This window comes from Microtus oregoni, unplaced genomic scaffold (genome assembly GCF_018167655.1).
Source record: "Microtus oregoni isolate MIOR12 unplaced genomic scaffold, Mior012 000044F_ref0000062, whole genome shotgun sequence".
Lineage (NCBI taxonomy): Eukaryota > Metazoa > Chordata > Mammalia > Rodentia > Cricetidae > Microtus > Microtus oregoni.
Genome location: NW_024543218.1, coordinates 5,410,801 through 5,427,191, shown reverse-complemented (window position 1 = coordinate 5,427,191; position 16,391 = coordinate 5,410,801).

Genomic DNA, 16,391 nt, shown 5'->3' with positions numbered 1-16,391 from the left:
CTTTCTACCCCAAATGGTACCATCAGTTCAGGAGACTAACCACATTTTAGAAACTGTGGTACAAGGATCAATATTTGCCTCTGGAGACAGCATCTCTGCACCATGTTTCTTCAGCCACCTGCCAAGATGGCCTTGCGAGTAATGAGTTTAGCCTTCATTGCCATATGGTGAATCATGCTAATGGCTCACAGTGCCCACAGTTTACGTGGGAGTCTGCTTTCACAGTCACTTAGGGCTGGTTGTAGCTTTACTGCTCAAGTTCCCACTCTAAGACTCCATCCATCTTGTAGTTAGTCATAGCTGGGACTTTCTAGGCTCATGGTAGAGGAAAGGAGACTAGGTTAACTAACTCCGTGAAGGTTTTAAAGATACATTCTGAGATTTTGTTGTCCCAAATGGGCATGGTCAATGTGGAAGAACTCTAATTTTGGAGCAAAGACTAATATTTCTCATATGTATATTTCCCCACAATAAAACAAAGTACTAAAGTGTTTCTCTGACCTTATCTTCTTCCTCATTCTCTGCCAGGGCTTCTAATGCCATGTGTGCTCCAATATGCATAGTGTTCTTGATTTTCTCTGCCCTTCTTTCCTCCCTAGCTCTTCTGGCAATCTGCCCTTTAAGCATCATCCTCTCTCTCATGGATACAAGGTTTTTTTTTTTCTTCTTTCCACCATGGTTCTTGTTACATGATTCTGTTTTACTGAATTATAATCACGAGGGAGCTGTTTTCCCTTAGAGTTAGGGATATTTTTGAGGGCATAGTATATGTTTAATTCCTCTGAAGTCTAACAGAGGGGCTGCTATGTGTTTGACAATTGAAATTTTACTGAATATTCAAAAAACTCAGTAATGAAAAAGCAGATATATAGAGAGACACCCTCCAGCCCAGTCCTTGTTTAGCTTAGTGTTTGTCAAAGCATCTATGATGAAAGATTATGATGAAATGATAACTTGAGAGCTCAGGGCATGGCTCAGTTGGTGAAGTATTTGCCATGCAAGCAATAGTGTTTGAGCTTGATCTCCAGCACACACATTTAAGGAAAGCCAGGAATGGTGTAGTGTGTTTATAATCCCAGAGCTAGGGGGATAAACCCAGAGATGGGTGGATACCTGGGGTCTGCTGCCTAGCCAGTCTAGTGAGAGAACTTTCTGGGAAAGTAAGGTGAATGGCAGGCAACCAAGGACGATATAAGAGGCTGTCCTCGGCTTCACACGAGTTCATGTATATGTATGACCATGCATGTACAAATATTCACAACACATGCATACACACAATTACTAATTAGATACAAGCCAACTCCTTTGCAAAACTCCAAAAAATATTGGATGAGTAATTGAGGACATGTCAAACTGTTATTAGTGCAATCATTCTGTGGCCTGTAAGTGGCATTTAGGATGGTGGTAGGTTAGATTCATTTGCCCATTCAATGATACTGAATTCCTCTGTATAAAATGTATGAGGAACAAGGGATTTAGCAATGAATAAGATAGGGAAATTCCCTGATCTCTAATAGCCTACCTGCTAGTGGGTCAAATGAAAAGGAGGCAAGCTCATCAATAAATAATGTGACTTCGAGTTGTGATGAGCGCTCTGAGGGAAGTAGAGGAAAATAATGAGACAATGATTGAATAGGGAAATTCTTTATGAGCATGGTCAGTGAGGTTGGCACTTTAGCAGAAACCTGAACATTCTAGGGAGGCAAAGCATACAAATGTTGAAGTCTCACTTTTTTGAGAAAAGGCTTAGAGCAGCCTGAGAACTGAAAGCCGATGTGACCAGCATCTGATACACAGAGGATCAAGCCTAAGAGTCAAAAAAAGCCCGTTCATGAGGGACTTGTAGACAATGATCAAATGCTGTGAGTTTTTAAAAAGACAATATGGAAGCTATTGTAAGATTTAGAACGGAGACACCTTTGTTTTGGAACACATTAGTCTGGCATCTATGTGGCGAATGGATTTTCTGGATAAAAATAGCTTATTATTGAAGTTCTTATGAGCAATGGAGTAGGCTCATCTCAGCGGTAGGTGTGACAATGGATGTATTTAGTTTAGAGAGCCAATGAATCCACTAGTGTATCAATTATTAAATGTGAGGGAAAGTCAAGGATTGCTTAAGTGTGGGGGTGAGCATGGACAAAGAAAGGGAAGATGGGAATAATTTCATGACAGTGATGGCAGGCGTAAATCTGGAACATAAGAATCCGTAAAACATTTCGCTATTAGTGCGCTTGGAATAGTTTTGTATAACATGACTTACCCAGGGAGTTTCACTTTAGTTTTAAAAACAACAACAAAAACAAAAAACAAAACAAAAAAAAAACCCACTGGCATTTATTGAAAGTATCTTAGAAACCTCATAAATGAATTTTCTTTTTATTAGTTCAGAAAAATTTCTTCATCAATTACCTAATTCTGAAAAGCCCATTGGTCATAGGGTTAACAAGATCATGTTGCACAAACACATTTATAGAGACACACATGTAACTCATGTCTGAACACTTATTTAAAGTCGTAATTATAAAGAATTGTTATGAATTTTGTTATGACAATCTAACTAAAATTGAAACTTATAACTAAATATGAAATACTTTTATGACTATTTTAAAATACTGACAATTCAGAAAGAAATTGAAATAAATAATAGTATAAATTATTACATGACAACATTTGTATGTTGTGATTAATTGGGCACTTTGAGGAAGGAAAATAAAAAGTTAAAACATTTGATTGTAATCATTAGCTTGTGGATTTTCAGCTGTAAGGATTCAGACCTGAAGTGAAAGGGGGAGCTGCCGTGGCTGGGGTTCCTATAAGAGGCTGTCGCTTGTTTGTTATTTGTTTAACACTTCACAGAGACCAAGAAAAAAATTTCCCTGCTGTCTTTCCCGAACTTATCCACCCCCCCCCCCCGCCTGACCCCAGCCATTGTTCAAACCCCAGCATTTCTTGGTGTGGTTACTAGCTGGGCTTTAGGACCATCGAGAGGGAGAAGAAGCAGTTAGAGAATGTACTGGATAAAACGTGTTCATGTGGACTTTGTCTTGCACACAGGAGCTGTGTTTCTCAGGTCGTGGGCCATTTCAATATTCATTTCCTTCCACATACTGACGATCCAGTTCGCCTGTGATTGTTTCCTTTCCTGTAAGCTCATTTGTTTACAGGACAAGCTAGTTTATTCCCCCAATGTTTTCTTCCTAACATTAATAGAGTTATGTGGTACTAGGTTTCAACATTTCTGTACATTACCAGAGACTCCAACCTGTCTCAGTATTTCTGACTTACATTGTAAATATCTTAATTTTTAAGCGTATTTCTTTTAAATTTCACATTGCAGCTAAATGTTTACCATGCTTGTATCTTATCTCCTTTTTAAATTGTAGCCCATTTTCTTGCTTTGTGAAATTACAATATTGCTTTTTGTCAATAGTTCTTTTCATATTCATGAAAACTTAGTCTGAAGCAAATACAGTCAATTTTATATTTAATTGTTTACTTGGTTATTTAATTGTTGGGTGTGGGATTATACACATCTCTGTTCTAATTTGTCTGTTTAATCTCACAGTGAGGTGAGTCAGTGCTTTCTTTTGTGATTGTGCACACATCAACCTCAACTCATCATTCTGCCAAATTTTCATTTATAAATCTGAAAACTTCTTCCAATGTCTCCAGACCTTTGATGCTTTTTAATAATCATTGGCTTACTTACTTATATTCGCAAACTCACTTCCTTGTAATTTTTGGCATCATTTGTCTCTTTGAACCTAGTTTATACATTGAAAATTATTTTCGAACATTTTGCCTGGTATTTCTAGAAGTCTGGAATGGAAGGGTTTTCATACTCTTTTTGAGGGCCTGGAGTTGAGACATTTCATTCACCCTCCAGCACTGAATCCAATCACTGAAGGAGAAAGTGCAGGATAAAAAGGAGTTCGGGGCAGGCAGATCTTCAGGGCGCCAATGTTTAGACAACAAATGAAGATGAGATAAATCTTAGCATGGCCTGGCTTTATTCCACAATCTCTTCAAACTCCCTCCCTCACAGGACTTATAAATTCTCAAGGATGTCAAAATCAAGTAACAGGTAAGAAAAGAGAGGTCAGTATTCCATAAGCACTCATTAATATCTTAATCAAAAATGAGCTAATAAGGACATTGGAAAATATGATATCTTTGGTGCATGAAGAGACAGCTTGTTTTTCTTTGTACATTGAGATGTGTCAAAATTGTTTTTTTCTTTTATGGAGTGTTAAGGATAAAGAAACTTCTATTGCTGGTATTTCATAAAACTGATGTGGTGTCTGCCTTTATTTGTTTTATATTGAGCCCTCTGGCAAAAGACAGCATCAACACTGTTTCTTGTCAATCTTAAGTGAGGGAAAGAGTGAAGGCAGGAGGCTCCTGAGTTTGTATTTTCTGAAAGAAAAAGTAATAAAGAAAGCAAGCAGCAAGGACAGATAAAAGATGAGCGGATTTACAATCTCAACTGTACTCTAGGGATGAGGAAACATGAAAAGAGCCGCACTATTAAGATAGCAAGATTAGGCTCAATCCTGAAATTTCTGAAGGATTTTAGGTAGCAGCTAAATTTTCTGACACCCTTATTTGTCAGAAATGTTATAAAATCTTGTCTCTGACAACACCCGGAATGATTCTGCAATTTTAAAGATTAAGAATCACAAGACACAGAGACAGGATTAAGCAAATTACATGGAAATTATAAACTCCATGAACAATTAATAAGTATTTGAATGTTGGAAAGGGGTTAAGAAGCTATAATGCTCTGATTGATGCATTTTCCAGTGGGAAACTAGATACAGGCTGCATTAAAAAAAGAGAACATGACTGTTCAGATATTAAATAGTAGAGAAAGGGCTCAGGCATTGAAGTTTGGCTCTAGCTGGGAAGTGACAGACCCCTTAAGAAGACGCAGGCCCTTGGACCAGTGCCCTTCCTAAGGACAGCGGGGCTCTGGCTCTTTTCTCTCTTTCCAGACTCTTGATTAGTGGCGGAGTTGTATATTCAAATACCTAATACATATTATATATTTTTACTTTTTCCCACTTTGTCTAGATCTGAGCCCAGAATATATCCGCCTCAAACTGCTTATTCTTTACTATTTTCAGCAAATCATGGTCCCTTCTTGCCTAATACGAAGACCTCATCAGCTGACACCTGTGTTCAACTGACCACTCAGTACAGCTGAATCTAATTGTTCAGAACTCTGCAATGTGTTTCTCTCCATCTGACTGTCCACATTGTGGAAGGTGACATCATACTTCTGTGCCTGCTCCATTGCCTCCTTTCTTCTTGATCTTCCTTAAGCTTGCCTTGCTTCTCTTTAATCTTTCCTACACAATGGTGCTTGGCTATGCACATCTGATCCTGTCACTTCCCAGATAAAGCTCTTCACGTACTTCTCAAGACCATAGTATAAACAGAGCCATTCAAAGTTTCAAAACTGTTGAAGTATTCTAAAAGGTGTTTGCACCTTTGTGTGGCAGAGGTTTTTAAAAGGAACCTGGGAAATCCAGAAAAAAATGGGTGGTTTATTGTATCGTAGTAAAAAATCTTGCTTCCCTGGTTCATCCTTGGCTGCTGTCTGTGAGCAACCCTTCTGCAATTCAGTTTATCTTTGCCCCCTTCCCTGGGGATGCAGGACATCGTGGGGAAAATGGAATGGGAGTTATGGAATGTGGTCTCTGAGCATGCTATCCGTGTCTGAGAACGATAACAGGCACTTGCACACCGTTTTCGCTAAAAAGCATTGACTTCTCTCTTAGGTCTATAAAGTAACCAAAAGCTAGGATTTCTGGTATCTCTGACTTTCTTTGGTTTGGTTAGATTCCTTTTGGACTTTATATCATAGTCGTATTAATCACTCAAGGACTTTCCATCAAGCAACAGGTGACCTGATACTAACTGATGTGGGAGGTCCTTCTGTATATGTGCTGCTTTTATTGGTTGGTGAATAATAAAGCTGTTTGGGCCAATGGCTTAGCAGAGTAAAACCAGTCAGGAAATATGAACAGAGATATACAGAGAGGGTAGGTGGAATCAGAGAGACACCATATAGCTGCCTGAAGGAGAAAGACGCCAGCCCGAACCTTACCCAGTAAGCCACAGACTCATGGTGATACACAGATTAATAGCAATGGGTTAATTCAAGATGTGAGAGTTAGCTAGAAATATGCCTGAGTCATTGACCAAACAGTGTTGTAATTAATATAGTTTTGTGTGATTATTTGGGTCTGAGAAGTGAGGAAATGAATGAGCAGTCTCGGTTTACAACTAACCCACCTCATCTCCTTTTCAGGGCTAAAGCCCCAAGATGAGTCATTGTCCTAAATCTGCAGTTGTCTCGGATGTCCCTGATAAGGGCAATTCTCTGTGCTGGCAGGGCTGCACAGTGGGGCTGAAGTGCTGTCTTATGCTCTAAGTACTGCTCTCCTCAGGTAGTAAGAACTTTTCTGAGCTGCCTTGCAGAATCAGAACTGAGACAGCAGTTGACATTCATACTTTGACCAAGACTACGTATGCATGCCTCTTGTCTTGTCCCAGCTTCTCCTTATTTAAACCTAAAGCTCATGTATGTGACCTAAACATAGACTGTGGGGGGTGGGGTAGTTCACTGGGCCCCTTTTTTTCACAGTGTACACATTGATCAAACCTTCTTTCTCTGCTTTTCAACATTATTTATCTCTTTAATTGGCACATTGAAATGGTCAGCCAAGTTTCCCCATTTGACACTTCAAGAGCTGATGCCTGGAACAAAATGAAGCAGGGAGGTTAGGGAAAGCTACTTACCAACACCTTATTTTTGACTTTCAATTCTCAAAATTGAGGAAATTGTTATGGCTACGTCAGGAAGCAGTGGTCACCACATTCATCTTCTCCAGTGGATGTGACATCCTTGTCGAGACCAGCATGCTCTGAGCTTCCTGCATTGTTTTCTCCATGGCTGTGATCAGTCTAAACACTTAGATTGTGTTTAACAATACAATAACACTTAGTGCTATGTCTGTGTTTGTTTCTGGGACTCATTTTGAACTTGGGTTAGACTGAGTGTTGGGGAACTCACTGAATTCACAAAGCAGTTGGCACTTCCACTGACAGTGAGTAGCTTCCTCTCAGAGGTCCCAACTGGCTTTGGGTCATCTACCATGGATGACTTGGTGTTCTCATGTATCATCCACTACTTAACATCCTGTGTGATTGAAATATTTCTAAAGTTTATTCTTTTTTTTTTTTTTTTTTTTTTTTTTTTTGTGGTTTTTCGAGACAGTAAAGTTTATTCTTAAAAGATGACCCATACTTTTCTCTTGCTAACATTTACTTGGGCTGAGAGACTCACTCTTTTTCTGACTTTGGAATACCTTTTCCCTGAAGAGTGGATTCGTGGAGAAATTTTATTAGACTTGATTTTACAAAAGAAAACAGTTCTGTTTGGTTTGTGAGGAAGCCAGTAGATACAGGCTGATTAAAAACCCTTTTTTACAAAATGCAGTCGTGAAAATGGAAAATGTAATAAAGCTGAAATCAGAGGCATAACTTTCTCCTTGCTTCTTAGCATTACCATAATTCTGCTCCTGGAGGCTGCTTATTGAAGTATAGTTTAATCTCCTTTGTCTAACAGCTGGTTCGGGCCAAGATGGCTGGCACACTGTCACAATGACTCAGCAGAGCAGGAGAGAGCCAGGGATGGGGAGGGAACCAGTCCTTCTCACTGAGAGGTCCTGTGTGATGACTGAGGACTGGGTCCACTTGGCTTCTTGAGGGACTGCAGGCCTGTAAGCAGTCCTGTGCTACTACAAAAAGTATTCGTGGCAGCAGAATTGAGATGTGGTTCTTCACATGTGACCACAGTTTGATCCCTGTAACCTGGGGGGCTGCTTTATATGACAACGGGCCTCTGCAGGTGTGCCTGAGATAAGGGTGTTGAAATGGAAAGACTCTCGTGGATTATTGAGGTGAGCCTAATTTTATAACACAGGTCCTTCAAACAGGGACATGAGGGATGGCTGTCACTCATGAGAGACACATTAACATGGTTCTAAAGATAGAGGAGGGGTCACAGGCATTTCTAGCATTCTCCAGAAGCTGCAAAGGGACAAGAAAACAGGTGTAACTTAGAACTCTCCAAGAATAGAGCTTCGCACGGGCAACACTGTTATTTTACCTCTGAGGTTCTGTTTACCTCAGAACCATCACACTTCACATTTGTGTTGAGTTAAATCCCTTGATTTGTGGTAATTTGTAATTGTAATAGCAGCCACAGGAAACCAAGATACTATCAACTCTCATAACTAAAACTCTCTTATTTCTCTGCATCCAGAGATAATACTACATTTCTCGACCAGCACCCACCCCTGAGTGCGCCTTTCAAGTCTTCCTGTTAGCTCAAAATGGACTTCTTGAAATCCGAGGCTTTAAACATAGCAACTAAGGACTGTTGAAGAGCAAGATAGTGAAAATCCATCGAGCTCTCTAAGATCACATTGGGGGCTGGAGAGATGGCTCAGTGGTTAAGAGCACTGCCTGCTCTTCCAAAGGTCCTGAGTTCAATTCCCAGAAACCACACGGTGGCTCACAACCATCTATAATGAGGTCTGGTTCCCTCTTCTGGCCTGCAGGCATACACACAGACAGAATATTGTATACATAATAAATAAATAAATAAATATTTATTTATTTAAAAAAAGATCATGTCGGCTTCAGTTTATTGTTCTAAGATCTCTGATTAAAGTCTGCTTTAGCTGCTGAGAGTCTGTCTATACCTTTGACAATGTTGCATTATGTCAAGGGTGGAATAAATTATAAGTTTTCTCTCATGACCTCGTTATGGAGTATATAGCACATCTTAAAATTTATTTCTTATCATTTATTTCAATTTTATATAGGAGTCTACAGAATTATATGGCATGTTTTAAAGTAAGAAATGTATTTATGCCTTTCTTCTTTAAAAGAAGTGGTAAGAATTTTTATATAGATGTAACTTATATATGCTGGAAACTTAGGAATTTTATCCTGGTGGCCTATAATTTTACATTAGTGTTCATGGAGTAGTGATTTCTTAAATATGATGATGCTCATTTAGATCGCAGCAACCTAGATGCATCATCTAGATTCAATAGACTTTAAGCCATCAAGCAGAACCTAGGATCATCCGGATTCCATACTGAGCAACACAGGTTCAAACTAACATGGGACCTTTCATGAATCTGAGTGGTCTTTAGCTTTAATTCCATCTGTAACAAATAAGTCTTTTGCTTGTGTCCTTTTGAGGACATTTTTTTGTTCTCTAGAGTTTAGGAAATTCCTTTTTCCAAGTGAGACTTGAAGTCAAGTCAATTTTCTGTGCTATATTCATCTGCTGGCTATTGTCTCAGCACTGCTACACTAACTTGGGAGGTCATTCTTGGTCGTCTTGATTACATTTTCTTCAAAGTGGGAAAGACTTATGTGATTTTCCTGTGATTGATTCCAGTCAGACCCAGTCAGACTCTCTTCCCCTTGGGGGTGTGTAGTGGCATTTTATTTGTATTTTAATAAATAAAGCTTGCCTGAAGATCAGAGAACAAAACAGCCTGTCACTGGCTCTTACTTTGACCTCAGTCTGAAAATAGCGATCCTGCCTCCAGGAATCTCAGAATCAGACTGAGAATGAGAACTGTCTCCTCCGGTTTTATGATCCTCTCTAGGATTAGGATTAAAGGCATGCACTGCCAGGTTTCTATGGCAAACTGGTGTGGCTACTGGGATTTAAAGGTGTGTGCTGCCTGTTCTATAAGGCTGACCAGTGGGGCTGTTTTTCCACAGGGGTGGATGAGTGGGGGAACTCTGAGTCAAGGTTCTGGCCTCCAGCTCTTGACTTTTTTTTTTACTCCCATCTCCCCAGTACTGGAATCAGAGGTGTGTACCACCTCTTCCATCCAGATTCTTCTCAGTTGAGTCTGCTTCTACAGCCCTGTTTTCCACACTGGAATAACAGATTCCAGATCTAGTTTTAAAGGTGTGGATTTCTTATCTACATGCCTCTAGTGTGGCAACGAATTTGCTACAATTTCTCCTTATGGAAATCTATAGATTCATGTGCCAGAATTTCCATGAATTTGAGAAGTTTAGGACTAGGCAGTTGATCCTTTTTGTTGTTTTCTTATTCTTGTCAAGGATTCCTTAGCTTAAAAAAGAAGAGGGTGGAATTAATGAAGAGAAGTGGAGAAAAGGTGGAGTACTTCTTCCCATGTCCATGAGCCTGTGTGTAGGGAACTCTTTTCCAGGTACTTACTTGATGCCAATCTGGGCTGAATGCCTTTTGTTGTGTACCCAGTGTGCACTCCTACCAGCAGTTTCCATCCCATAGGTCTTTCTGTACCTGTCTCCATACTCCAAGCTCCTGGAGAGCAGGGAACACATTCTCCCACTCTTTCCATCTCCACGGAGAAGCAGTGTCTAGTTCACTGGTGGCTTTCTTGAACATTAATTAAACTGAGCTGTCCGAATGGCAACACAGTAATCAGGAAAGTTTCTGGTAATGTGGATAACAGAAGCCGGTGACAGATGTATAGCAAAGGAGTGGAATGGAAGGGAATTTAGCGGTGCTGTTTCATTTGTGCTTAATATTTATCAAGCCACTATGAACAGGGGACGAGTAGAAGGAAGCCAAATGTTAACTGTGCTAGAGGGCACCCTCTCAGTGGAATGTGATGCTGTGATTTTGCTATGTCTGCCATGCACAGACTGTCAATGAAAAAAGACAACTTGATGGCGATTTACCTGCCTGTACGGTCTCTAATAAAACACTACAGTGTTGAAACTTTAGGAAATCTTAAAACTCTTCCCCAGGGATCTAAATGCCTCCTTACTGTTCTGTAAGGAAGAAAAGGGTCGCAGTCTCTGGGGAGTGCTTTGATACAGCACCAACATGATCAGAGACTGTTAGTGTTAATTTTATTATAAGTTTCATTCTATTTTGATATATAAGCCACATTTGTTCTCAATCATCACTGTTGGGCACATATCAAGGCAACATGTTAATTAAGAAGTGTCATAATTGCTGGCTGATATAATAGATTAATATTTGTCACTTTGGGCATCCTGTAGGATGTTGGCCAGTGGTGGCAACTCAGGTGGCTTGAGCGTCAGCGAGGTATGTGTAGCATGTCTCTGTGTTTTATGTTGTCACTTAAAAGCTGCGTGACCTTCTCTATGCCTTCTTTTTTTTTTTTAAAGTTTGTAAAGCAAGATTGAGAATAGCACCCACAACGATTTTTGCTGTTCATGGGAAGATTAAGTAAAACTATGCATCTAACAGCACAGAGAAAGGTACCTGCCATCTCCAATGATGGCTGAAGTTGATTGCGCCCAATGTGGTCATTTATACAAAGTAGTTTAGGAGACACGTGGGGAGAAGAATTCAGCCCTGCCAATGGCTCCCTTTCAGGCAAATGAGCTCTGGATTTTGGCTGGCATATTTCTATTAAATTTTCTCCAATCTTCTTTTCATATGGGATAAGAGAGAGAGCAAACAGGGAAGGAAAATTTTCCCTTTACTTCCTTCTTCTTCTTTTTTTTTTTTTTTTTTTTTTTTTTTTTTTTTTTTTTTTGGTTTTTCGAGACAGGGTTTCTCTGTGGTTTTGGAGCCTGTCCTGGAACTAGCTCTTGTAGACCAGGCTGGTCTCAAACTCACAGAGATCCGCCTGCCTCTGCCTCCCGAGTGCTGGGATTAAAGGCGTGCGCCACCACCGCCCGGCCCTTTACTTCCTTCTTGATGCCTATTAAGAACAAGCATAATGGCTGGAGCTCCACCCTCCCTGTTGGGATATTAGCACAGGGCCACATGGAGATGAGACTGAGATACTGCATCAATCCAGGATTTTGTTCCAGACTGGAAAACAAAAGAAACTTCAGCCTCCTTATCACAGTCACTATTAGTTTAATTTTTTCCTTGATATGTGCACCAATTACCTTGATATTATTGTTCTTTAAAAACACAGATTTTTTTTAAAAACAAAAAATTGGACTAAAATCCTTAAGCAAAGCTTCGCATGTATCTTTGTTTTTAGAAATGGAAATCAGCTGTGGAGGAAATTCTAAAATCAGGATGTCAGTATTGAGTCAAATGAAAACAACATTTTCCCAGGAAGGCCAATTTAATTCTAAGAATAGGTGGATGGGGAGGAGCCACACAGACAGACTGGAAAGCGCCGGGGCCAGGGACCAGCTGAGTTTGGGGAGGAACATGCTACAGAGTACATACCCAGTTAAGAGAGAGCCTGTGACCCAGTGTCTTTCCATTGTTTTTTCCTGAGTATGTTTGCCTTCATTTCTGAGGCTTAAGCAAAAGGCCTGGTGCGTATTTATTATTGGGTTCTGAGAAACAGGATAGATCCTGTTTTTCATGCTGTTTACAGATGCGTGGCTCAGGCAGCTTATGTTATTGACAAGGGGCACATTTCTGCATTCTCGAAGATCTTTAAAAGATCAGGGTGGATGAGCTATAGGCAACACAGAGCAGGCAATGCAGCTCAGCACAAACTGGCTGCCAACCATTGCCTGGTTATGATGGGAATTAATCTCATTGAAAGACCAAAACAGCTTCAAAATGGAGGAGACAATTTGAGGGTTAATATTATAAAACACTAGGTTATACTTGGTTGGAAATGGGTTTAAATTCTGAAAGGCATAGAAGGTAGACCATCTGCTTTGCTTGTATTCTCTTTTATTTTGCTTAGTTCCCTCACTCTGCCATCCAATATAATTGGCCTCAGCGTTTAAACAAAGAGAGAATCCGGTTGTGAAAATTTCTCTCTTTTTTTTTTTTTTTTGTGAAAATTTCTCTTTCACAAGCAATCTGTCAGCCTCAACTTCAGTGGCAGAGCCGTCATTTGAGCTTCTTTGCAGGTGAGTAATTTCTAATTTCAAGGAAACAATACATCTAGTAAAAACAGACCAGTGTGTTCCTTCCTCATTGGTAAGTTCTTCTTCCCATATATACAGAGAAATGATGTCTTCTCCCACAATGAACACCAGGCAACTTTGAGAACTAAGAAATGACTCTTTGGGAATATTAAGATTTATAGGTAGATATGCCATGACTTAATTATAGGGTTACCTCAGTACATCATAAGAATCTACCTAATTTATGGAACACCCTAGCTTAGCAACACAGCACATCATAGAGTGTAGACACCATCCCCCTCATGGTCATGTGACTGACTGGGAGAAGTGGTTCTCTACCGATGCTTAGCATTGCTTAGGAGGGTCAGACCACATACTGAAAGTCCAAAAAAGAGCCAGCTTCACAGCTAAAAGTATGGTTTCTAGGGCCTAGAGTACAGCTCAGCCCTTGCTTAGTGGGCATGACTCTCTGGGCTCAAGTCACATCACTGCATAGACTGCCTGCAATGGCAGTGCTTGGGAGGTGGGGGCAGTCATCCTTGCTCTGCAGTGTTGGAGGCCAAGTCTGCGACAGGAAGATCTTGCTACAGACAAGCAAGCAAGCAGAGACAAAGATGGTTTCTGTGACAAAATGTCACTTTTAGATCACAGTGAAGTGGCACAATTGTAGATCAGAACATCAAGCTAGGATCTGTCTGTCCTTACACATTTGCACAGTGTTAAGAACATTAAACAGGTCCTCAAGAATAAGTCGTGTGGTTTCAAAAGTTCTGTGGCTGGATTTTATTTTGAACCCAGGAGCCCTTTTTATTTTAAATGTTCCTTAGTATTTAAGTTCCCCAGGATAACACCTTTGTGATTGCGGTTTCTCATCATTAACTCACTTCCCCAAGATTTTACATGGAGTTTCTCATGTTTCAGACTGCTCTGTCAGAGTCAGCAGGCTTAGAAATTCTGATTCCCTTGCTCTTTTCATAAATGGGTCCTATATTTCGAATCATTTTCCTAGACATATGTTACCCATTTGGTTTTTCAGGCATGATGAAGAGCTATTTTCTAGGAAGCGAGATTCAAGATGCATCATTTCTTTTGGGAAGTTCCATTTGGAGCCAAGGGTAATGAAGAAGAAAGCTCATTGGCTCTGAGAGAGGTAGTCTCTGTTGTCATTTTGCATGAGAATTATTAAAATGCTTTTATCACTTGTGATTTTCAAGGTTTGGAACAGCCTGTATTTTAAAGAGTTTTTACAGAATGAACTATAGACTCTTCATGCATGTGAAAGCTGTTCTGGAATTTTACAAACAGGCATGTGATGTCTACATTACTTGTCATTTAAACCTAGAGCATCTTTGGCTTGCCTGGTGGTTGCATATGATACAGAATTATGGTTATGAATAATGCACAGGGCTTTGTTGTCTCCTAGGCCTGACTATTTTGGATGCAGGGAGGGATTACCACTGTGGTGCCCCAGATGTGAATTACACAGCTTTCTTTTGTAACAGCTGCTCTAGAATTAAGTGAGCTCGTTGATAATAACCAGAGAAAACAGAAATCTGTGCTCCTTAGCTTTGTGAAAATACAGTCTCAGAACTTTCTCCAAGGATTGGCCCATCAAGAATTTTTTTAAAAACATATATCATGATCTGGATCTGATTTAGACAGATGGGGTTGCATCACAGATCTTTGGGTCCTTGATGCACATATATGAAAAAGAAGAATTTTATTCATCATCTGGATGAATAATACAAATATCCATAAAAATAAGATAACACACACAAAACACACAGAAAGGCTGCGTGAACTATATGCATCCAATAAACAAGAAATATATGATGGTATTTTTAGTACTCCTCATTATACAAGAAAGTGACATCTCTCATTTTCACTTAGATAAAGAATAAGGGTTTGTTTCAAGGACTATGTAAAAGTAGCTGTTCTTTAGTTCTACCTGCTAAGTCAGGCTTGGATCAGCTGGGACATAGACACAGAAATCAGGGGGACATAGACTATGGTACCACCTATTTATAAAAGCCTCTGGATTAGAGAAAATGGCTTATATTGCAGAGATGTAAATATATATTTCCCTTCGTTAGATTTGAGATGAGTTGGACATAGAAAGGAAGTATAAAAGAGGAAGCAAAAGAGTTCCTAAGCTTATGTTTGGACAATTGTATCTAGTTGTGTATTAAAATGAAGAAGCAATAGATTTGGGGTAAGCACTAGAGGGGCCAAGGGTCCTCTGGCATCAAAGTGGATCCTTACAGAAATATTGTTAGATATAAGATTCCATTACTAAGTGGAAATATTAAAAGAATCTGGATTCAATCTGCCTATATGTGCTAGATTTTTATCTTTCAGAGTCCCAAAGATTTGTGGAATTTTAGAACTTAATTTTTTTTTTATTTTTTTGAAAAGTATAGTGTATATGCAAGTCACTGAATATAGTATTTTTAAATTTAAAAACGTATAATATTTAATTTCAAAATCCTGGGGTAGGATTTGACATGTTTCCAGATATAAATACATTTTCTCCTTATTATCTCCTTATTATCACCAAATTATCTCTTAATAAGTCATTCTAGTCACACTAGAAAGTTAAGCCAGCAACTGCTGAATTAGGTATAAGGAGCAGATGTAGCAGCCAGACCACAGGAAGGTATTTATTTTTAATGTGCATTTCTAGTGGTACTTCTGTATATGTTCCAGACACCATTCCTACATCTGGAAATAAAGAGAAAGGAAAGATGGCTCTTTACACTGCTGCTCAGAAAAAACAAGCAACAAACACAAAACAAAACAAAAAGTTCCAACAGCATGATCATAGTCACCATATATGGATTTTCCTCACAAAGATTTTGTATTTGAATTGCTCCTTTCTATCCAATTAATTAGAGAAAAGTTTCTTGATAATATGGTCACTAAGATACTGAACTAAACATACTACCCTTTTGGGGGCATGTGCATCTTTTAACAACTTTTTTTTTAAAATCTGGGTCTCTTCTTTGACATTTCCTATGTGGATAGAAGTCATTCTGATCATAGACATTATTTAGAAGAGCATTGGGAGTTTAGTCAATCAACTAAGTAAAACTTGAAAGCTAAGAGCTAGTGTAATTATAAATCAGCTATGAGCAAGGTGTTCTGGGTTAATCCAGCCAAGCTTGGTGTGGTGGTTACTCAGGGTTCTCAACTTGACTGCATATGGAATTAACAAAAACCCATATGACCCATGACAGATTTTTTCTTAATTAAATCATTAGAAGTGTGAAGAACAACTTCTAATCTGGGCCACACCCTCTGCTGGCAGCCAAAGAACACGAGGAAAGGAAGCTTGCTCTTTCGCCTGCTTGCTCTTGGTCTCACTTGCCGTTTCTTTACTACCTCTTCAAAACTCTGGAGTGTACTGAAGACCAGCTGAGACACCCAGCCTTGTGGACTGAACAGCTACTGGTTTCTTGGACCTTCTACTGGTAGACAGCCATAGTTGA